This window comes from Dama dama, chromosome 23, assembly GCF_033118175.1.
Source record: "Dama dama isolate Ldn47 chromosome 23, ASM3311817v1, whole genome shotgun sequence".
Lineage (NCBI taxonomy): Eukaryota > Metazoa > Chordata > Mammalia > Artiodactyla > Cervidae > Dama > Dama dama.
In genome coordinates this window covers 34,896,720-34,920,037 of record NC_083703.1, presented here as the reverse complement: position 1 = coordinate 34,920,037, position 23,318 = coordinate 34,896,720, and the positions used below count along the sequence as shown (strand labels likewise).

Sequence of the window (23,318 nt, the reverse complement as noted above, 5' to 3'; positions counted from 1 at the left end):
TTTTGAAAACTGTCAGCCATCCTACTTACCCTAATGGCATTTGTGGAAAAGGATCCAATGGCATTTTTGGAAAAGACCATGTCATTGTGAGAGATATGCTACATAATAGACTGGGTTAAACTGAGCTCTTTCATACACAAGAGTTGCGACCCTGGACTATTTACCTAACGTCTCTGAACCTCAATCTCTCTACGTAACAGATTGTGGGAGGCAGAATGATGACACCTCCCCCCAAGAATTTCCACATCCTAATCCCTGAAACCTGTGAAGATGGTAGGTTACATAACAAGGGGGAACTAAGACCGCAAGTCCCAACAACTGACCTCAAAATAAGGAGAGTATCCTGGGTGATTGAGATGGGTTTGAAAAGGAAGAGGGATGAAGAGTCAGAACCTGAGGACCGTGTTCAAAAGACCCGTTCCTGCTGATGCTGAAGATGGACGGAGGAGGTGTTCCAAGGAAGTGCGGGCAGCCTCTAGAGGATGGAAAAGACATGAACACGGACCTCCTCTAAAGCCTCATAGGAAGGAAGCAGCCCTAGCAACCCTCAGGGACACCCATTTCAGGCTTCTGACCTCCAGAACTGGAAGAAAATTCATTTGCACTGTTTCAAGTCATTATGTTTTTTGTTCCATTTGTTATAGCAGCAACAGGACCCTCACACACAGGTGAAACAAATCATCTTCACAGACTGTTGTGCAGACTAACCAAGATAACACACATAAAGTACCCAACAATGCAAAGTACATAAATAGGAAGTATTTACGGGTTTTTTCTTTTTTTTTTTTCTTTTGCTTTTTGATGTACAAGAGGGTATGGGGGTTGGTTGCCAAGGCTCTGCAGGACCAGAGATCAAATCCTGCTCCCTGCAGTGGAAGTGTGGAGTCCTAAACATTGGACCACCAAGGAAGTCACCAAAGAAAGCATTTAAATAGCTGCTGCTCATACTGTAGTAGCACTAAAACCAATAGTCATCAACAGAGAGGGCTTCCCTGGTGGCTCAGTGGTGAACAATCCAACTGCCAGTGCAGGAGACAGGGGTTTGATCCCTGAGTTGATAAGACTCCCTGGAGAAGCAAATGGCAACCCAGTCTAGTATTCTTTCCTGGGAAATCCCAAGAACAGAGAAGCCTGGTGGGCTACAGTCCATGGGGTCGCAAAAGAGTTGGACATGACTTAGCAACTAAACAACAATAATCAACAAAGAACAGTGACTCAGTTCTAGCACTTAGTCAACTCTGTGACCGGATACCTCAGTTAGCTTCTGTAGGACTCAAGTTTTCTTACTTGCGAAACAATATAAGGGCAGCTCAAATAGATGACTTCTGAAGTTTCTTCCAGCTCTAAAATTTTATGACTCTAAAACCTAATTCCTTAATGATACATTCTACTTATTGCCAATTAACTGATTCAGAAAATCCTATTAAATAAAAATAGTAAGCCAAGCAGTTTTCATTTTATGCTTCAACATTTTCAACATTTTATATTGCTGAGTTATGGCCTTATAAAGTTGAGTCATGGCCTAAAATCACAGACCTGCAAGTGATGAAAAATAACTAAGTCATCCTGCTACTATTTAAAAGGCTTACAGTCAAACTATAATATTACTAGTATCTTCTCAAATAGCTCAAAGTATGTCCCTACGTATTACCTCATTTATTCTTTTTTTAACAGCTTTATTGAGATGTAACTCACCTACTCTACAATTCACCCTTTAAAAGTACACTCTTCATTGACTTGAGTATATTCAGAGTTGTACAACCATTACCACAAGCCCTGACCATTTTCAACATCCCGAAAAGAAACTCCTTACACATCACCCTGCTTCAAGCCTCCCAGCCCACTAATCTACTTTCTGTCCCTATGATTGGCCTATCCTAGACATTTCGTATAAACAGAATCAAGGAATATACAATGATGTTTCGAGAGTCACCTATGTTGCAGTATGTATCAGCACTTTTCCTTTTTTATTACTGAATAAAATTCCATTGCATGATATATTTTGTTTATTCATCACTTGATGGACATCTAGGTTGTCTCTACTTTTTAACTGTTAGGAATAATTGCATCATGAACACTCATGTACAAGTATTTGTGTGAATGTATGTTTTCATTTCTTTGAGGTATATAGGAATGGAATTGCTGGGTAACCATGGTAATTCCACATTTTAACCTTTAAAGAACTACCATGCTGTTTCCCAAAGTGGCTGCCCCATTATACATTCCCACCAGCAATGTATGAACATTCCAACTTCTCCACATTCTTATCAACCCTTCTCATCACCTATCTTTGATTATAGTCAGGTAGTGGCTGTGGCTGCTATCTTCTGTGGTGATTTGCATACCCCATGACTAATGATGTTGAACATCTTTTATGTGCTTTCTAGCCATTTGTAAGTCTTCTTTGGAGAAATGTCTATTCAGCTTTGCCAATTTTTAAATTGGATTATCTGTCCTTTTTATTACTGAGTTATAAGCATTCTGTATAAATTCTGAGTACAAGTAGATTATCAGATACATAATTTTTCTTTATCTCATCTTAGTGCAGCTATTTGCACTAAATAAACAGATGCTGTGTTGCTATTCCCACTATACAGATAGAAGTGGCATGTCATGGGATTAAACAGACTTGAGAACTATCAGACTCAAGAGCTCCTGTTTTTATTAACTTAAGGAGGTCATATACTGATAACAACACTGGGGCAGAACATCCAAGGAGTCTCTCCCAGTTCAACCCTGATGCTATCTTGTATGGATAATCAGACAATATGATCTCCAAGTTATATCAAAGGTACAGTGTTATGAAGTGTTATGTAGCAGGCACAATAACTGACTCCTAGCTCAGAATGCATTTGTGAACATGAGACCAAATCTTTGTCCTCATTAGCCTGATAATTTGGCAGGACGATGAAAAATCCCTCCCCAAAATCAATTTCTTAACAGCAAATGATCCAAAGAAAGAAAATTTTTCATCTTAACGCTTAAAGATCCACCCTCAACTCAGAAGAAACATGACAGATTTTAAAGTAGGTGATATTCTGGTTTTTAAAATAATCCAAAGAGCCAAACTATTTTGTGGCCTCAGATAGACCTTGTTTTGAGTACTGGCCTTAATAAGGCCATCACTTTCAAATCCTTTTTATAATGCTGCAATGCTTACTTTAATGATATTGGTCAAAATGAAACTTGACTAGAGGAGGAAAATACTCATACTTTTATTACCTTCAATCAGAAAAACCTGAAGGTTCCAAGACTCTATCTTGACCAGTTCCTACTCCATACCAAACAAAAATGTTATGATAGCTCTATTAAAAATAAAAACAAAAACACAGCACAAAAATCCACCACCAAACCAAGGGAGTTCTAGCCTTGCCTACCAAAGTATTCCCAATGCAGAGCAGATGGGTCAAAAAATCCTCACAAGACTGAAAGTCCAGCCCCTAAGTAGCCCAGGCAAACTTTAAATTTCTCAAACTGGTGTTTTTTTCTCCTGAAGAGTTCCCACTAATGGTATATTCTATACCATAATATGTCTGTGATCTTTTATTATAAAAAGGCACTTACCATTCTATTAATTAGGGTCAATATAAGGATTTGGTGAGAAGGCAAGACAGAATTCATGGCTTATTATTAGAACTCCATCCATCTTTACTGTGCAAATTTAGTAAATCAAGTAACAGCCAGCAAGTAAAACTAACACTGGGAAGACACCCATGCCCGCTTGATAGTTCTGAGTGCCCTCAGCACGCCACTTTGTAACTGGAGGTCCTCACACTCCCTCTGGCTGGAGTTGCCTAAGGATTAAGAAGGCACAGCTGAGCCGGGAGCATGACCCCAGGTGACCCCAGGGAGGGCCTGTGCAAGAGGCAGCACCACGGTTCAAGGCAGGGCTTTTCCACACTGTGAAGGGGAGGCCAGGCATTTTCTGGAGGCATCTCAGGACTGCTCTAGGGGTCAGAGAAGAGCTGTGAACGGGCCGGGCGCTGCACTTCACCTGTCTTACATGCTAGGCCTCCTCGGACGTCTTCTGAAGCCTGAAATCAGACTGCAACGAAAACGTGTGACCACCTAAGTCTAGAGGAAGTCTTGGCCAAGCAGACAACAATGTGCATCAGATCTGAAAGACGAGGTGAGGACAAAAGGGGAGAATGAATAATGAAGCTGCCGGGGAGCAGTCAAAAACAGGAAAGGGTGCGGAATAAGCCAGGGTCAGGGTCAGGGTCAGGCCTTTCTCCACTGAAAAGAATGCCTATTGTGGAGCAGGCGCGTCTGCTTAAAGGAGCAGTCTGGGATCCTTCACCTGGAAGCACGCGGCTACTCAAACCTTCAACTCCACATGCTACCTGCGGGGTCCAGGCTCTCCTCCTTCTTGCTCCCCAGATTCCTTGCCTCCCGCTGCCAACAATTCCTCGAAAAGCAGCCAACATGAACCCTCAGAAAGCAGACGGTCCCTCCTCTGATTGGTGGTGTCCTCCTTCCCAGGACACCTGAATCAAATCCTAAATCCACACCGAAGTCTGGCTGCCACACCTCTCTGGTCACTTCTCTGCGCTCCACTCATGCTCCCCAACCCTGGCCAGGGCTCTGCCCGCGCTGTGTCCTCAAGAGGTGCTCAGAGGTCACCTCTTCCTATTCACACTGTCACCTGCTGACCTTTGACCCATCTTCATTTTTCTCTTTAATACTGTCTTACTATCCAAAATTCTCTCTCTACCTCCGTGCTAGGAGGAAGCTCTGCTGCTGCTGCTGCTGCTGCTGCTACGTCACTTCAGTCGTGTCCGACTCTGTGCGACCCCATAGACAGCAGCCCACCAGGCTCTGCCATCCCTGGGATTCTCCAGGCAAGAACACTGGAGTGGGTTGCCATTTCCTTTTCCAGGAGGAAGCTCTATCAGGGCACAGACTTTGTTTTGATCTCTGTTTTGATCTCAGGAGCCAGACCACCGAGAACAATGTTTGGAAGAAAAATGTTCAATATTTATGAAGGAATGAAGAAGTCATAGTTGATCTGAAGTATGTTTAGGGCTCCAGTTTTTCCCCACACTTCTCTCTGATTTCATTCCTGACCCACCAACCATGCCCCAAGCTTTACCTCTTGTTCACTGTCATCTTGGATCCGATCACCCCATGTTACAGCCACTCCTTTGCCTAAACTCTGAACTTTCTTGCTGGCCTGTCCTTCCCCTAAACGAATCAAAGGATCTACTTCTCTACTCCCACACCCCAGCCATCCAGAAATCAGTCTGATGAAAAGCCCCAGCCGTGCTGACTGGGGGCTCCGCAAACACACGGTCCCCTATCAGGAGCCCATTCATTTTTTCGGAGTTCCCAATCCAGTCCCCCATCCGTAGCCCATCCATTTCTTAGGGCTCCCAATCCGGGCCCTCGCTCTCCGCCCACAGAAACAATTTCATCAATGTCTTCATACTTCCTACTCTCTGGTCCACTCAGTAAATGACATCACCTCCACAGGAACAAAAGAGAGGTCATTAGGTCAGACTCCCTCAGCTTCCTCCATCCCCCTGAACAACGGCCACACGCCCGCTCTTACCTCCTTCCTGGCAGCGTGGAGGAAGGATGTACCTCTTCCTGTCCAAAGGTAACCTTGAACCAGAGCTCTAAAACACACCATCTAGCCCCTCTCCTTAGGGATCTCCCCATCCCTGATCCAGCTCCCCCCACTCATCTTCACCTTCCCTTCTCATCAGGCTTTTCCTCCACAGCACACACACGCTCAAATCTCTCCCATCAGAAAACAAATGAACAGGGGCTTCCCTAGTGGTCCAGTGGTTAAGAATCTGCCTCCCAATGCTGGGGACTCAGGTTTGATCCATGGTCAGGGAACCAAGATCCCACATGCCATGGGGCAACTAAGTCCACACACTGAAACAAGGATCCCACTTGCTACAATTAGGACCCAATGCATCAAATAAATTATTTTTTAAAAAGAGAAAGAAAACAAATGAACAAAGAAAACTAATATTCTTCCCCAGTCATCTGCCTCTCTCCTGCCACAGTCCTATTTGCCCCTTTCTCTTCAGAGCCAAGTGTCTAGTAATACAGCTTCAACTCATTATTTTTACAACTCCCTTTGACTACTCGATCCTTTGAGATCTGGATTTTGCCTGCAAACATAAACTTGTTCTCCCCAAAATCCTGGTGACTTCTGAGCTACAAAGTCATTCAGAATTTTTTTATCCATTTTATACATTGCTAAGTTGCAAATGTTTCTCTTCCCTCTAAATATTTCAGCACTCACATAACTCCTAACTCAAGTTGAGTATTACATTTTTTTTTCCTCTTTTGAACATGCAATGAAATGCACCAATCTTTAGTGTACTAGTTAATAAATTCTGACAAGGGCATACACCTGTGTAACCTGAAACTTTTTCGAGAAGTAGGACCCTATCCCTCCCCCAGAAGAGGCCGCCAGCCCATCACAGCTCCACATCACTCACCACCCCCCCTCCATCACTGAGTATTTTTTTGACCACAGCCCAGCATGGTGGGTCCTGGTGAGAGCTCTCTCCCTGGGTTCCAGAGAGCCTCCCTCCCATCCTGCTGTCACACGGCAGAGAGAGCTCTGGGGTCTCTTCCACTTCCTGTGAGGGCACCAGTTCAATAGGATCAGAATCCACGCTGAAGACCTCATCTAGCCCTAACTGACCCCTTAAAAGCCCGATCTCCAATCCAGTCAGTCTCATGGGGGCTTAAGGCCTTCCACATGACTTGGAGGGGAGACACAATTCAGTCCACAGTAGCCCACAGTAATTACTTTAAAGCACAGTAAAACTGAACACCACAATAACTGTGCAAGTACAAGAACTCTAAAGCAACAGAGGCAACAAGTATTACATGAAAATATCAAGATACAGAATTGTATATAGATATGTAAAACATATGCACAGGAAATAAAAAGGAATATATCATAACCATCAGAGGACAATGTTCAAGTTAAGAGCTTATTTCTAAACTCCATGCTAAACAATTTGAAAAATAAATTTTCATAGAAAGAATACATTAATGAAAAGCTTCAACTGAAAAAAAAAGTCACTAAGAACAATTTCAAATCTAACTTTCCCTGTTTGTTTCCTGTTTATCTCGCTGCCATCTGTATTAACTAGGCTATAAGTTAATCTGCTGTGACAAAACCAAGAATACAGTGGCTCAGATGAAAGAGAAGTTTCTCTCTCATGTAACAGCTCAGGACAGACCTGTGGTCCCAAAAAGGTCCAGACACTGAGGTTCCTTCTATCTAGTCCCCCCACTTCTGGGAACACTGCCTCGGTCTCTGTGACAGAAGCTGACTCACAACACCTTGCTCATGGAGGTGGGGAGAAGAATATGACTAAAGCAGACTGGAATACAAGTATGATTTAGAAGTCACACATGTTACTTCCACTACCATCCACTGGCCAAAATTCAGACATGTGGTCTCATGTGCCCACAAGAGGCCTAAGAAACACGATTTCTACATAGGGACTACCGGCCAGGCTAAAAGTCAAGAGGTGGGAGAGTACCTTCTTCCCCTCCGGGCAGTCATCTTCCTAAAGGGATAAGCTGGATTCAGCTCAGTCTACAATCTCTGAGCAACGCATAATCTTCAACAGATATCAAAGTGGCTCCAGCCCAACCCAGTGATCCACAAACTAACAGACCAGGTATCCTTCGCTCTCCACTACCACCATCACACCCAATACACAGTGGACCAAAAATAAGATGAACGCAGTTAAGTCTCCCAACCTGAAAAGAAAAGAATAGCAAAGACATATCCCTACCAATGATGAGATACAGCTAGACAGGAAAGGCAAAGACTCCCCACTCCACCAGGGAAACCAGGCCCTCAATTAAACTCAGTCCTGTTCTCTGGGGAGAAGGGAGGATCTCTCTTGTCAGTGTGTCTTACAGAGCCTGGCTTTGCCTCTGGAAGATTCTTTCTTTTTTTCCACGATCCTTTCTCAGTTCAGTTCAGTTGCTCAGTCATGTCCGACTCTTTGCAACCCCATGGACTGCAGCACGCTGGGCTTCCCTGTCTATCACCAACTCCCGGAGCTTGCTCAAACTCATGTTCATTGAATCAGTGATGCCATCCAACCATCTCATCCTCTGCGGTTCCCTTCTCCTCCCTCCTTCAATCTTTCCCAGCATCAGGGTCTTTTCAAATGAGTCAGTTCTTTGCATCGGGTGGCCAAAATATTGGTTTCAGCTTCAGCATCAGCCCTTCCAATGAACACTTAGGACTCATTTCCTTCAGGATGGACTGGCTGGATCTCCTTGCAGTCCAAAGGACTCTCAAGAGTCTTCTCCAACACCACAGTTCAAAAGCATCAATTCTTCGGAACTCAGCTTTCTTCACAGTCCAACTCTCACAACCATATATGACTACTTATAGTTATAGTATAGTTATAGTTATATAGTATAGTTATAGTATAGTTATAGTTATAGTATAACTATAGTTATACTTATAGTCATAACCATAGCTTTGACTAGACAGACCTTTGTTGGCAAAGTAATGTCTTTTGCTTTTTAATATGCTGTCTAGGTTGGTCGTAACTTTTCTTCCAACGAGCAAGTGTCTTTTAATTTCATGGCTGCAGTTACCACCTGCAGTGATTTTGGAGCCCCCCAAAATAAAGTTTGTCACTGTTTCCATTGTTTCCCCATCCTTTCTAGCCATATATGAAATAGGTATAGGAAAGCAAGTGCTCCAAAAATGTGGCAAAGAGCTGTTGGCCAATTTGGAGGTCAACGGTTGCTTTAGGTGTCAATGTCAAACCAGCACAGGGTTTTCTAAGTCAAACTTGTGGCATCATTGACAATGCCACAATACAATCCTCTCAAAAATGCAACAGGCCTGTTTGCCTTCAGTCAGCACCACATGAAAGCAGCCACATTTCTCTGGTCGTAGATACAAAGCTTGTCATTCCTCCTCCTTCCCTTGCTGGGTTCTGTGGCAGGTCCATCCTTCTCTCCCTCAAGTTAAGGTGAGCTACCTGGAGGTCATGTGACTCAAGACAGGAAGATTCCACCACCAGACCCCAATGACATCAGGATAGGCCATGTGACTTCAGACCATTCTTCTTGCCTGACTGATTTCAAGCATCAACCATTTTGTTTGCTTTGGCCAATAAAGTATGAAGAAAAATAACACATGCCATGTCCCAGCACCTGATTCTGCCACATGCTGTCCCTTCAGCCACAGAACAGCAATGTCTCCAAAAAGCCTATTCCTTTGGCTTTATGTAACACAGGATGTGGAACACAGCCACAGCCATGTCATGAGCAAGAAATGAACCTTTGTTGTTGTAGGGAACCAAGACTTTGTATTTTAAAGTGTACCTTTACCTGGCCATGGGGAAATTTTGATGGAATTTAACAAGTAATAACAATAAGTGCCTCAAAATTAAGGACCTCAAAATTCAACAAAGGACATTCTAGACAAAACTAACAAACAGGCAAAGACTGGGATTACGTGTTCACAACATCTAAAAAAAAGGGGTGGGGGGGATTTAATAGCCTACCTACACCAAGAACTCTTGAAAAATACAATAAAAAGACAGGACATGCAACTGAATATTGGGTAAGAGACAAGGAGACAATTCACGGATAAACAAAATTAAAGTGGTCAGATAAAACACAGGATGCCCCATTAAGTTTGAATTAAAGATAAATAATGAAAAAAATTCAGTATAAGTATGTCCTGACAATTACATAGTATATACTTACACTAAAAAACTGTTATTTGAAATTCAAATTTAATAGAGTGTCCTGTACTTTTATTTGCTAAATCTGGCAACTGGAGGTGAAATCCATGTGGCTAGCAAGTGAATGAAGAGAAGGTGAGCCTCACTAGTAATCAAAAAAGGCAAATTAAACTCATGACAAACCATTTTATAACCATTATGTTAGCAAAATCCAGAAAACAAAGCTTTTACTGAAGAGCACATAAACCTGTTTTTTTCCCCAATTTTACTAGAAAAGATCACCTAGCTTAAGATTCTTTTTTTGACCATACTATTAGGCAATAAAAGCCCAACTATTCACTGCATGTGCAGAGAGAAAAACCACATTTCAAAGTCACTATTTCATACTATAGACACTATAGGAATAATCCCAATAACCATGGTCAGGCAGGCTGCCCAGGTGGCTCAGTGGTAAAAAAAATCTGCCTGCCAAGCAGGAGTGAAAGTGAAGTGAAAGTCGCTCAGTGGTGTCTGACTCTTTGCAACCCCATGGACTGTAGTCCATGGTATTCTCCAAGCCAGAATACTGGAGTGGGTAGCCTTTCCCTTCTCCAGGGGATCTTCCCAACCCAGGGATCAAACCCAGGTCTCCTGCATTGCAGGAGGATTCTTTACCAGCTAAGCTACAAGCGAAGCCCAAGAATACTGGAGTGGGTAGCCTATCCCTTCTTCAGCACATCTTTCAGACTCAGGAATTGAACCGGAGCCTCCTGCATTGCAGGCAGATGCTTTATTAACTGAGCTACCAGGGAAGCCCATTAAACAGGCGACATGGGTTCAGTTCCTGGATGGGGAAGATTCCCCAGAGAAGGAAATGGCAACCCACTCCAGTATTCTTGCCTGGGAAGAAGTCCATGGACAGAAGAGCCTGGCGGGCTACAGCCCATGGGGTCACAAAAGAGTCAGACATGACTTAGTGACTAAACAACAAACATCAATCCACAGCCAGGCACAGAAGACTCTGCCAGAAAACTTAAATACCTATTTAGAATAAATTTATAAAGTGAAATGTTGAGAATGAATATGGCTGAATATCATTTAGTAGTTAATCAACAGCTCTTTCATAAAGAATATCATAACATCAATTTTGATACTGGATGAAGATTAACCTCTTAAGGTTAGCTCTCACAGCAGGTCAGAAACTTGGACTGTAAACAAAAACAAGGACCATGCTTGACGTTTTCAAAGAGCTTTCACATTAATATGCTTTATCTAAATCACAAATATTGCTTTAGCACTGGATAGTATCTATCTGCAAGGCAGAAGTAAGACACAAAAGCTGTAGGTTAAGGATGGAAATATAGGCAGAATATAAACAGAATATACACAACATCCATTCTTTTTTAAGTGTGATGAGCTTACAGCATGTAGGATATTTTAAATAAAATTTCAATACAAAAAATAAAGTATACCAACAACTTATTTTGCCTTCTTGAACTTCTAGGAAAAATAATGCCCTCTGACTTTAACATCTTCATAGGAAAACATTTTTTAAAACTAAAATATTACTATGAGAGATCAATTCAGAAAAAGGCCTACTTTTTTGTCACAGTTCCTGAAAATATTCATAAATAGCTCTTTATTTCATTCTGAAGAATATTTTAAAATAAACATTAAACCAAAATACTTTATAAAAATGGTACTAAGATATAGTAGTTGTGATAAAATGATTCACAGACACTAACATGATTCTGCCTACCTTATAGAAAAGGCATGCAATATAATCCTAAACATTCTAAAATGTAAGAATAATTGCTAGTTAACTTTCAAAAGGTAATCCCTTCTAGATGTACCTCTAACAACAGCAAAAACAACAAACTTTAGATCTATAATTCAGCATCCATCAAGACTAATTTTGGCAGATATATGACACAACACACCCCCACGAGAGAAAGATAAACATAAAATTAACACAGTTTTCACCATAATGTTTAAAGCCTTAAAGTAATCCATAAATCACTATTGCCTTTTCAACTATATAAAAAACAAATACTTGAGACTGCCTGGGTCCCAAATATCACAGAATCTTGAGACTGGTAGGCAGGAAACAAATGATAGTCATTCCACTTTTTTTTTTTTTAATTTCAGAAGAAAAGCACAATCAGTAGCACAACTGGTAACATTAAGGTTTGACATAAACACAGAAAATGTAAAGTAACTATCCTCCAACTTCAAGAAAGGAAAAGATTATTGTTTGGCTCTTGTCCTAAGCTGGAAACAAGTAAACAAAAAAGGGGTTTTAAAAACGCCCCATCAAGCAATCCTTAAATGCTAATCAATATTTCCACTTAAGTACACAGCTGAGACAGTCAGTTCCAATCTAGATGTACTTCAAGACCCTTACTCCTCATAGCTTGCAAGTCCCTGAGCTCCAAGTTTAGAGGTCAATCAGTCCTTAAACTCACTTTGGAAAGAAACAATCCTAAAACTCCATGTTTACTCAAAATCCTACCTAAGTCTCTGCCTGTCTTGAGAACCACAAGACCCTTACTCCTTCATAGCTTGCAAGTCCCTGAGCTCCAAGTTTAGAGGTCAACCAATCCTCAAACTCACTTTGGAAAGAAACAATCCTAAAACTCCATGTTTACTCAAAATCCTACCTAAGTCTCTGCCTGTCTTGAGAACCACATTCTGCTAGCATAGTTCTCCCTTGTTAAGCAAGCATGAAATTCAGCTTTCATTTAGCTACATTTGGGTGTGGTCTCTTCCTTCAATAATACAATAAATATGAGGGTTACTTGGTTATTAGCATTTTTCTTCATGGAGGAAAGAAAAATCTTTTTGTTATAATAATTCAATTTTATGGAAACTTGAGACTCTTCACCTTTTAAGTCTAAATATAATCATTTTTGCCCAATATACAACTGTACTAGCAAAGGGATCCTTTTCCTTCTCTGATTGCCAGACCAATAATCTCATACCATCAATGGTCCAAATCCAGCCAATGAATTTATGAAACACTAGTATTTCCAATTAGTCAAACGTGTATCAATAATTGAATATCATTATGGGGACTTCCCTGGTGGTCCAATAGTTAAGAATAAGCCTTGCAGTGGGGTGGATGCAGGTTTGAACCCTGATTGGGAAATTAAGATCCTATGGTGTAGCCAAAAAAAAAAAAAAACAACAACAACAACAAAAAAAAACACAGAGAGAGGAGTGAATATCATCAAACAGTCTTCAAATAAAAAGATAAGTGATCAAAAACTTAAGTAGACATTCGCTTTGATCTAACAGAAATGACAGTGTGGCTTGGTTTTTTTAAATCTGAAAACCTAAATTTTAAATCCTACCTTTGCAATTTAATTATCTGGGTAAATGGATCATCTCTTCTTAAATTTTCCAATCTAGAAAATAAAGTGACTATACCCAGCTCCTACTACCTCACAAAAATGTTGTATCTACTCATGTAGAGTATGATGAACTCTAAATGTTTCAGAAAGGAAAACAAGCCCAACCATTACATTGTCATTTTGTTTGTTGCTAAAGTCAAGTCACCTTGAGGTTCAGGTCACCATACAGAAAAAGTAAGAGGAACTGTCTCAATTTGACATAAAAAATGGCTAAAGAGGGAACATTTCATGCAAAGATGGGCATAATAAAGGACAAAAATGGCAAGGACCTAACAGAAGCAGAAGAGATTAAGAAGAGGTGATAAGAATACACAGAACTGTACAAAAAAAAAAGCTCTTAATGACCCAGACAACCACGATGCTGTGGTTACTCACCTAGAGCCAGACATCCCGGAGAATGAAATAGGCCTTAGGAAGCATTAACACGAACGAAGCTAGTTGAGGTGATGAAATTCCAGCTGACCTATTTCAAATCCTAAAAGAGTATGTTGTTAAACTGCTACACCCAATAAGCCAGCAAATTTGGAAAACTCAGTAGTGGCCACAAGACTGGAAAGGTCAGTGTTCATTCCAATCCCAAAGAAAGGCAGAGCCCAAGGATGTTCAAATGACCATACAACTGCACTCATTTCACAGGCTAGCAAGGTAATGCTCAAAATTCTCCAAGCTAAGATTCAACAGTACCTCAACTGAAAACTTCCAGATGTATGAGCTGGATTTAGAAAAAGGAAAGGAACCAGAGATCAAATTGCCAACATCTGCTGGATCACAGAAAAAGCAGGGCAATTCCAAAAAAAGCATCCACTTCTGCTTACTGACTACGCTAAAGCCTTTGACTGTGTGGATCACAACAAATTGAAAAATTCTTAGAGATCGGAATACCAGACCACCTTACCTGTCTCCCAAGAAACCTGTATGCAGGTCAAGAAGCAGCAGTTAGAACTGGACATGGAACAATGGACTGGTTCAAAGTTGGGAAAGGAGTACAATAAGGCTCTATGTTGTCACCCTGTTTGTTTAACTTACACGCAGAGTACATCATGTGAAATGCCAGATTGGATGAATCACATGGGAATCAAGATTGCCAGGAGAAATATCAACAGCCTCAAATAAGCAGATGATACCAATATAATGGCAGAAAGTAAAGAGGAACTGAAGAGCCTCTAGAAGAGGATGAAAGAGGAGAGTGAAAAACCAGGCTTAAAATTCAACATTCAAAGAAATAAGATCATCCAGTCCCATCACTTCATGGCAAACAGATGGGGGAAAAGTGGAAGGAGTAACAGACTTGAGCTCCAAAATCACTGGGGATGGTGACTGCAACCATGAAATTATAAGACACTTGCAACTTGGAAGAAAAGCTATGACAAACCTAGACAGAGTATTAAAAAGCAGGGGAATTCCAGAAAAACAACTACTTCTGCTTCACTGACTACACTAAAGCCTTTGACTGTGTGGATCACAGCAAACTGGAAAATTCTTAAAGAGATGAGAATACCAGACAACCTTACCTCCTGAGAAACCTGTATGTAGAACAAGAAGCAACAGTTAGAATGGGACAGGGAACAACAAACTGGTTCCAAATTGGGAAAGGAGTATATCAAGGCTATATACTGTCACTCTGCTTATTTAACTTATATGCAGAGTACATCACAGGAAATGCTGGGCTGGATGACTCACAAGCTGGAATCAAGATTGCTGGGAGAAATATCAACCACCTCAGATATGCAGATGGTTTCACTTTAATGGCAGAAAGTGAAGAAGAACTAAAGAACTTATTGATCAAAGTGAAAGAGGAGAGTGAAAAACTTGGCTTAAAACTCAATATTCAAAAAACGAAAATCATGGCATGCTGGCCCATCACTTCGTGGCAAATAAATAGGGGAAATGTGGAAACAGTGTTGGATTTCATTTTCTTGGGCTCCAAAATCACTGTGGATGGTGACTGCAGCCACAAAATTGAGACACTTGCTCCTTGGATGAAAAACGACAAACCTAACATTTTGCTGACAAAGGTCTGTATAGTCATAGTTTTTCAAGTAGTCATGTACTGATGTGAGACATCAGTATCATAAAGAAGGCTGTTGGTTTAGTCGCTAAGTCGTGTCTGACTCTTGTGGACCCCATGGATTATAGCCTGCCAGGCTCCTCTGTGCGTGGGATTCTCCAGGCAAGAATACTAGAGTGGGTTGCCATTTCCTCCTCCAGGGGATCTTCTCAACCCAGGAATCGAACCTGGGTCTCCTGCATTGCAGGCAGATTCTTTACTGACTGAGCTATGAAGGAAGCCCTAAAGAAGGCTGATGAGCATCAAGAAATGATGCTTTCAAACTGTGGTGTTGGAGAAGACACATGAGAGTCCCTTGGACTGCAAGGAAATCAACCCTGAATATTCACTGGAAGGACTAGGGCTGAAGCTGAAGCTCCAGTACTTTGGCCACCTGATGCAAAGAGCTGAATCAATGGAAAAGACCCTGATGCTGGGAAAGACTGAAGGCAAGAGGAGAAGGGAAGAGACAGAGGATGAGATGGTTGGATGGCATCACCAACTCAATGGATGTTGAGGTGGAGCAAATTTGGGGAAAGAGTAAAAGACAGCGAAGCCTGGCAAGCTGCAGTCCACGGGGATGCAGAGTCAGACACGACTTGGTGACTGAACAACAACAACAAAAGAGACTAATAAGGGTTCTAATTAGACTATTAGAATGAATGGGAATCCTATCCCAAATAGAAATCCCTCTAATCAGATAGGCAAAGTGAATTGTGCAAGAGGGCTGCATGACCCAAGTATGCTCAAATACGGCTGAGAGCTATCTTTGTGCTGCTTTTGGCCTTAGTGTTCTCAAAAAATAAATTCTAAATAACCAGTACTGCTACCTTATGGCTTCCCAAAGCTCAGTGAAGCATCCACTCAAGTCTGATCAGAGTAGGATTACAAACACTGAAATACTAATTGATTCAAGTGCCAACATGAACATTTGACTATGTGTTGAAGGAAACCACACCCCAAAATAATCTAGACACATTATTTTGAATGAAAGACATTTAAGAAATAGCAGGTGCAGAAGGACACTCTGAGACTCCTTTGTCCTTCCTGAGAGCAAGAGATAAAACTCCCAAGTGAAAGGTACCTTCACCATAGCAGGAGGAAGGAAGACATTCTTATCAGCAGAGGCGGGGGACTGCGGGCTGGGAAAGCTGTACAAACAAATCTTATGACAGTAACCCTTATCTTGCCATTATCTCTTCACCACTCACTATCTCTGCCCCACACCCCCTTTGTCTTGTCAATTCTTCACAAATTTATCGTGTGTCTAAAATGTGCAGAAGTTTCCAGCTCTGGTCACTTCTTCAGGTCTTCATTCTCTTGTGACGGCCCCTGTGTATATGTCAAAGTTTAACAAAATGTGTATGTTTTTCTCCTGTTAATCTGTTTTACGTCAGTTTAATCTTCAGGCCCAGCCAGAAACCCAAAGAGGGTGGAGGAGAATTTTCCCTCACCTGCAGGGTCAAGAGGCCTAATTTAGTAAGGTTAGGCAGAGACTTGGTGAATTTATCCAGAAACTGTCAAATTCACTTACAGAGAAGAATCCAAGGAGAGGCAGCACAGCTCGGTGGAAACAGTAAAAAGTCTATGATGTGTTTGGTGACCCTGAATAAGTTCCTTAGTATCTCTGAACACCATTTCCTCCTCTATAAAACAGGAATTATTTCACAGGACTATCAGAAAGATTAAAAGAGATAAAACATAACTAGTAATTTTTTAAATGTCCTAAGGGGACTTCCCTGGTGGTCCAGTGGTTAAGACTCTGAGCTCCCAACGTGGGGGGCACAAGTCCTATCCCTGGTCAGGGAACTAGATCCCACAGGCTATGCAGTGCAGCCAAAACATAAGTAAATATAAATTAATTAATTAAAAATGTACATTCCTAGTCATTTAAAAAAAACGGTCCTAACAACCAGATCTCTGAGTCCTCTACTTACTTTGATCTGGTCACTAACTTGCTATTTAACACACAAGAACATACATGACAAGTCATTTGATCTAAATCTGTTTCCTCATCTGTCAAACAGTTGGGGAATGTATACCCTAACACATTTCCTAGAGTATTTATAACCATCACATATGAAAATGAATCTGAAAAGGATTGGTCAAATGTACAAAAACCTGTGTAACTGGGAGATAATTAATTCCATACATACAAAAACAAAGAGGATTCATACGAGCAAACCTATTATAAACCAGGATTATATAATACCCCAATCAAATTAATTTTAGTAAGAAAAAAATGTCATGCCTAAAATCATACCCCAAATGCTAGACACACTGGCCACTACATGGCTGTTAGCTACAAGAATTCTTTTCCATGCAATAAATGAATCAAATGACCTCAGCTCTCCAAAGAACTAAAAGCAGTTCAACAACATCTTTTGTTCAAGTCAGGTGTTTGCCATTTACAACTACTACTTCAATTTCTAAAGCAACAGGAAAAAGAGAAAAAGAAAGCAAGCTATACACTGCAGGGTTTCTCAACATCAGCAGTGTCGACGTTTTAACTCAGATAATTTAAAAAAAAAAGAAGCCCTTTTTACTTTATTTTAGTTGCACTGGATCTTCATTGTGGCTTGTGAACTTAGCCGCCCCGATGCACGTGGGCTCTTAGTTCCCAGACCAGGGACTGAACCCTGTCCCCTGCATTGGAAGTTAGATTCTTAATCCCTGGACCACGAGGGAAGTTCCTAACCTAAATAGTTTTTTGATGTTGGGGTCGCCCTGGGTACCGTAGGTTATTGAGGTGTTTCCCTGGCCTGCACTAACTAGATGCCAGGAGCAATGTGCCCCCATCCCCACCCCACCAACACACACACATTTGGGACAACTAAAAATGCCTCCAGCCTTTGCAAATGTCCCCAGGGTGGGTTGGGGGAAGGTACAAAGTCATCCCCAGCTGAGATTCACTGAGCTATAGCCTCATTACAACATTCCAGTATTTACTTCATATCTGGGGCTTCCCTTGTGGCTCAGCTGGTAAGGAATCCGCCTGCAATACGGGAGACGCGGGTTTGATCCCTGGGTTCGGAAGATCCCCTGGAGAAGGGAAAGGCTACCCACTCCAGTATCCTGGCCTGGAGAATTCCATGGACTGTATAGTCCATGGGGTTGCAAAGAGCTGGACACAACTGAGTGACTTTCACTTTCACTCTCTCTTTCTCTCAGGTCAGTTGAGTCGCTCAGTCGTGTCCGACTCTGTGACCCCATGAACCACAGCACACCAGGCCTCCCTGTCCATCACCAACTCCTGGAGATTACCCAAACTCATGTCCATTCTGTGATGCCATCCAACCATCTCATCCTCTGTCGTCCCCTTCTCCTGCCTTCAATCTTTCCCAGCATCAGGGTCTTTTCAAATGAGTCATCTCTTCAAATCATGTGGCCAAAGTATTGCAGTTTCAGCTTCAACATCAGGCCTTCCAATGAACACCCAGGACTGATCTTCTTTAGGATGGAGTGGTTGGATCTTCTTTCAGTCCAAGGAACTCTCAAGAGTCTTCTCCAACACCACAGTTCAAAAGCATCAATTCTTCAGTGCTCAGCTTTCTTTATAGTCCAACTCTCACATCCATACATGACTACTGGAAAAACCATAGCCTTGACTACACAGACCTTTGTTGACAAAGTAATGTCTCTGCTTTTTAATACGCTCTCTAGGTTGGTCATAACTTTCCTTCCAAGGAGTAAGCATCTTTTAATTTCATGGCTGCAGTCACCATCTGCAGAGCTCTTGGAGCCCCCAAAAATAAAGTCAGCCACTGTTCCCACTGTTTCCCCATTTATTTGCCATGAAGTGGTGGGACCAGATGCCATGATCTTAGTTTTCTGAATGTTGAGCTTTAAGCCAACATTTTCACTCCCCTCTTTCACATTCATCAAGAGGCTCTTCAGTTCTTCACTTTCTGCCATAAGGGTAGTGTCATCTGCATATCTGAGGTTATTGATATTTCTCCCAGCAATCTTGATTCCAGCTTGTGCTTCATCCAACCCAGCGTTTCTCATGATGTACTCTGTATATAAGTTAAATAAGCAGGGTGACAATATACAGCCTTGACGTACTCCTTTTCCTACTTGGAACCAGTCTGTTGTTCCATGTCCAGTTCTAACTGCTGCTTCCTGACCTGCATACAAGTTTCTCAAGAGGCAGGTCAGGTATTCCCATCTCTTTCAGAATTTTCCACAGTTTATTGTGATCCACACAGTCAAAGGCTTTGGCACAGTCAATAAAACAGAAACAGATGTTTTTCTGGTACTCTCTTGCTTTTTCGATGATCCAACAGATGTTGGCAATCTGATCTCTGGTTCCTCTGCCTTTCCTAAAACCAGCTTGAACATCTGGGAGTTCACAGTGCATGTATTGCTGAAGCCTGGCTTGGAGAATTTTGAGCATTACTTTACTAGCGTGTGAGATGAGTGCAATTGTGTGGTAGTTTGAACATTCTTTGGCATTGCCCTTCTTTGGGACTGGAGTGAAAACTGACCTTTTCCAATCCTGTGGCCACTCCTGAGTTTTCCAAATTTGTTGACATATTGAGTGCAGCACTTTCACAGCATCATCTTTCAGGATTTGAAATAGCTCAACTGGAATCCATCACCTCCACTAGCTTTGTTCGTAATGATGCTTCCTAAGGCCCACTTGACTTCACATTCCAGGATGTCTGGCTCTAGGTGAATGATCACACCATCATCATTATCTCGGTCGTGAAGATATTTTTTGTACAGTTCTTCTGCATATTCTTGCCACCTCTTCCTAATATCTTCTGCTTCTGTTAGGTCCATACCATTTCTGTCCTTCATTGAGCCCATCATTGCATGAAATGTTCCCTTGGTATCTCTAATTTTCTTAAAGAGATCTCTAGTCTTTCCCATTCTATTGTTTTCCTCTATTTCTTTGCATTGATCGCTGAGGAAGACCTTGTTATCTCTCCTTGATATTCTTTGGAACACTGCATTCAAATGGGTATATCTTTCCTTTTCTCCATTGCTTTTCACTTCTCTTCTTTTCATAGCTATTTGTTAAGACCTCCTCAGACAGCCATTTTGCTTTTTTGCATTTCTTTTTCTTGGGGATGGTCTTAATCCCTGTCTCCTGTATAATGGCATGAACCTCCATCCATAGTTCATCAGGCACTCTATCAGATCTAGTCCCTTAAATCTATTTCTCACTTCCACTGTATAATCATAAGAGATTTAATTTAGGTCATACGTGAATAGTCTAGTGGTTTTCCCCACTTTCTTCAATTGAAGTCTGAATTTGGCAATAAGGAGTTCATGATCTGAGCCACAGTCAGCTCCTGGTCTTGTTTCTGCTGACTGTATACAGCTTCTCCATCTTTGGCTGCAAAGAATATAATCAATCTGATTTCAGTGTTGGCCATCTGGTGATGTCCATGTGCAGTGTCTTCTCTTGTGTTGTTGGAAGAGGGTGTTTGCTATTATCAGTGCATTCTCTTGGCAGAACTCTGTTAGCCTTTGCCCAGCTTCATTCTGTACTCCAAGGCCAAATTTGCCTGTTACTCCAAGGTGTTTCTTGACTTCCTACTTTTGCATTCCAGTCCCCTATAATGAAAAGGACATCTTTTTGAGATGTTAGTTCTAAAAGGTCTTGTAGGTCTTCATAGAACCATTCAACTTCAGCTTCTTCAGCATTACTGGTCAGGGCATAGACTTGGATTATCATAATATTGAATGGTTTGCCTTGGAAATGAATAGAGATCATTCTGTCATTTCAGAGACTGCATCTAAGTACTGCATTTCGGACTCTTTTATTGACCATGATGGCTATTCCATTTCTTCTAAGGGATTCCTGCCCACAGTAGTAGATAATGGTCATCTAAGTTAAATTCACCCATTCCAGTCCACTTTAGTTCACTGATTCCCAGAAGGTCGATGTTTACTCTTGCCATCTCCTGTTTGAGCACTTGCAATTTGCCTTGATTCATGGACCTAACATTCCAGGTTCCTATGCAATATTTCTCTTTACAGTATCAGACCTTGCTTCTATCACCAGTCACATCCACAACTGGGTGTTGTTTTTGCTTTGGCTCTATCCCTTCATTCTTTCTGGATTTATTTCTCCACTGATCTCCAGTGGCATATCGGGCACCCACTGACCTGGGGAGTTCCTCTTTCAGTGTCCTATCTTTTTGCCTTTTCATACTGTTCATGGAATTCTCAAGGCAAGAATACTGAAGTGGTTTGCCATTCCCTTCTCCAGTGGACCACATTCTGAGACTGATAGATTAGAGTGCAGTTGGGAGCTAACAGTTTTGCAGTATAAGAGCTCAGTAAAAGAATGCTGTCTATAGGAGAATTATAGGTACAGGAGGGAGTTATGGTTTAATTCTCTTCCATCAACATGCTCTGTTTTTGCTTAATTCTAAGAATTTCCTTCTTAGAAGTTCTTTTGGGGTAACAACTTAGTTAACCAGTCACCAAAGTTTAGTCTCTACCAGACTTACTAATTATTATTCATTAGTGATTATATGGAAAAAAAAAAAAATCATGCCTCAAGATTTTGATTTCTAAGCAATCACATATGAAATGAATCAAAATTAAGTGCTACTTATCTATCTAAATTATTAAACATAGTCAAAGATTTAAAATATTAAGTAAAAGTACACAAATTAGTATTCAGCTAATTACTGTAGATATTTAATACATATCCGTTGATGGTAAAATGCAAAAAGAAACCATAAGAAGTAGAATTTTGAGAATTATATTAAATGCCTAGTATACACCATCACTAGGTGTGACACATGGTTTTCTACAAGAAATAATTTCCATATACTTACATTGGTACTCATAACATAGTAGTGAAAGTGTCAGTCACTCAGTCATGTCTGACTCTTTGTGACTCCACAGACTATAGCCCAAAAGACTCCTCTAACCATGGACTTCTCCAGGAAAGAATACTGGAGTGGGTAGCCACTGCCTTTTCCAGGGGATCTTCCTGACCAAGGGCTCGAACCTGGGTCTCACGCACTGCAGATTTTTTACCATCTGAACCACCAGAGATGCCCGTTAATTTTGCCTAGGTAAACATATATTTCACCTGATCAGTGTGAGAGTGACTTCTGTTGTCATCAAACACAAGAGCTGACCACCACTCCCCCTCTGCTGGGAGCTACCTGATACAAATAACCATCAGCCTGCTCTCTGGGGCTGCCCAGGTGGTACTAGTGGTAAAGAACCTGCCTGCCTAATGCAGGAGATGTAAGACATGCAGGTTCGATCCCTGAGTCAGGAAGATCCCCTGAACAAGGGCATGGCAACCGATTCCAATATTCCGGCCTGGAGAATCTCAAGAACAGAGGAACCTTGGTAGTTACAGTCCATGGACTCACAAAGAGTTGGACACAACTGAAGCAACTTAGCATGCACCCACAGCCTGCTCTCCCAGAGCCTGAACTCAAAAAAAGTACTCATACTTTTACAAAGCATGAGCCATCAATAGGTCACTGTAGACACAATTCTACTTTATACCATGTCTAATGTTCTAAAGGAAGCTATTGTAATTGTGGTGAAAAATAATAATAATCATGTCAACTCCACTAAATTTAGAGACACTGCAATAGCAGAGTTAAAATTCTGTGAGCTACAACATGAAACAGCACATCTTTCACTTTAAAACTTGTGGCAGGTTCCTGTTTAGAGTTCTGGTAGACTTCGTTGTTCAGATCAACTCTGCTGCTGAAAGCTAAAAAAGCTAAACAAAATATAATTGTACATGTTGTAACAGAAAAGCTCGGAAATTAATCATGAAATCTACAATGGTGTAAATTTATACAATCTTTCATAGTTTGAATTTGAAATATGCATATTAGGAAGTAATACAATTGTGATAAATGCGTGTAGGTTATAGTATGCCCTGAAAGAGATTCATGGAAATAAGATACCTATTTTTGTGTGTATTGTTCAAATTCCTATGTTTCCACATTGTTCCACATATAAGAGATGTAATCTATAATTCTGTTCATGACAAATATCACCAGATTCTCTTTCTCAGACAAAAAAATATAACTCAATGTTAAAGAGGATCAGCAGAGAAACTCAAACTTACTCCAATGTGCAGAACTTTGGCACAATTCACCGAAATCCGTGGAAACCTGCCTAAATATTTCACACAACCCCTCTGTGGTCCTCTATTATGCAAGCTGCAACATTTCA

At 41.2% G+C, this 23,318-nt stretch overlaps 1 protein-coding gene across 4 annotated transcripts in view; it reads right to left on the bottom strand.

The window, feature by feature from the left end:
- The window catches only part of ZNF438 (zinc finger protein 438), a 184,512-nt gene that overhangs the window by 154,276 nt on the left and 6,918 nt on the right, over positions 1–23,318 (bottom strand). The window lies entirely within an intron of this gene.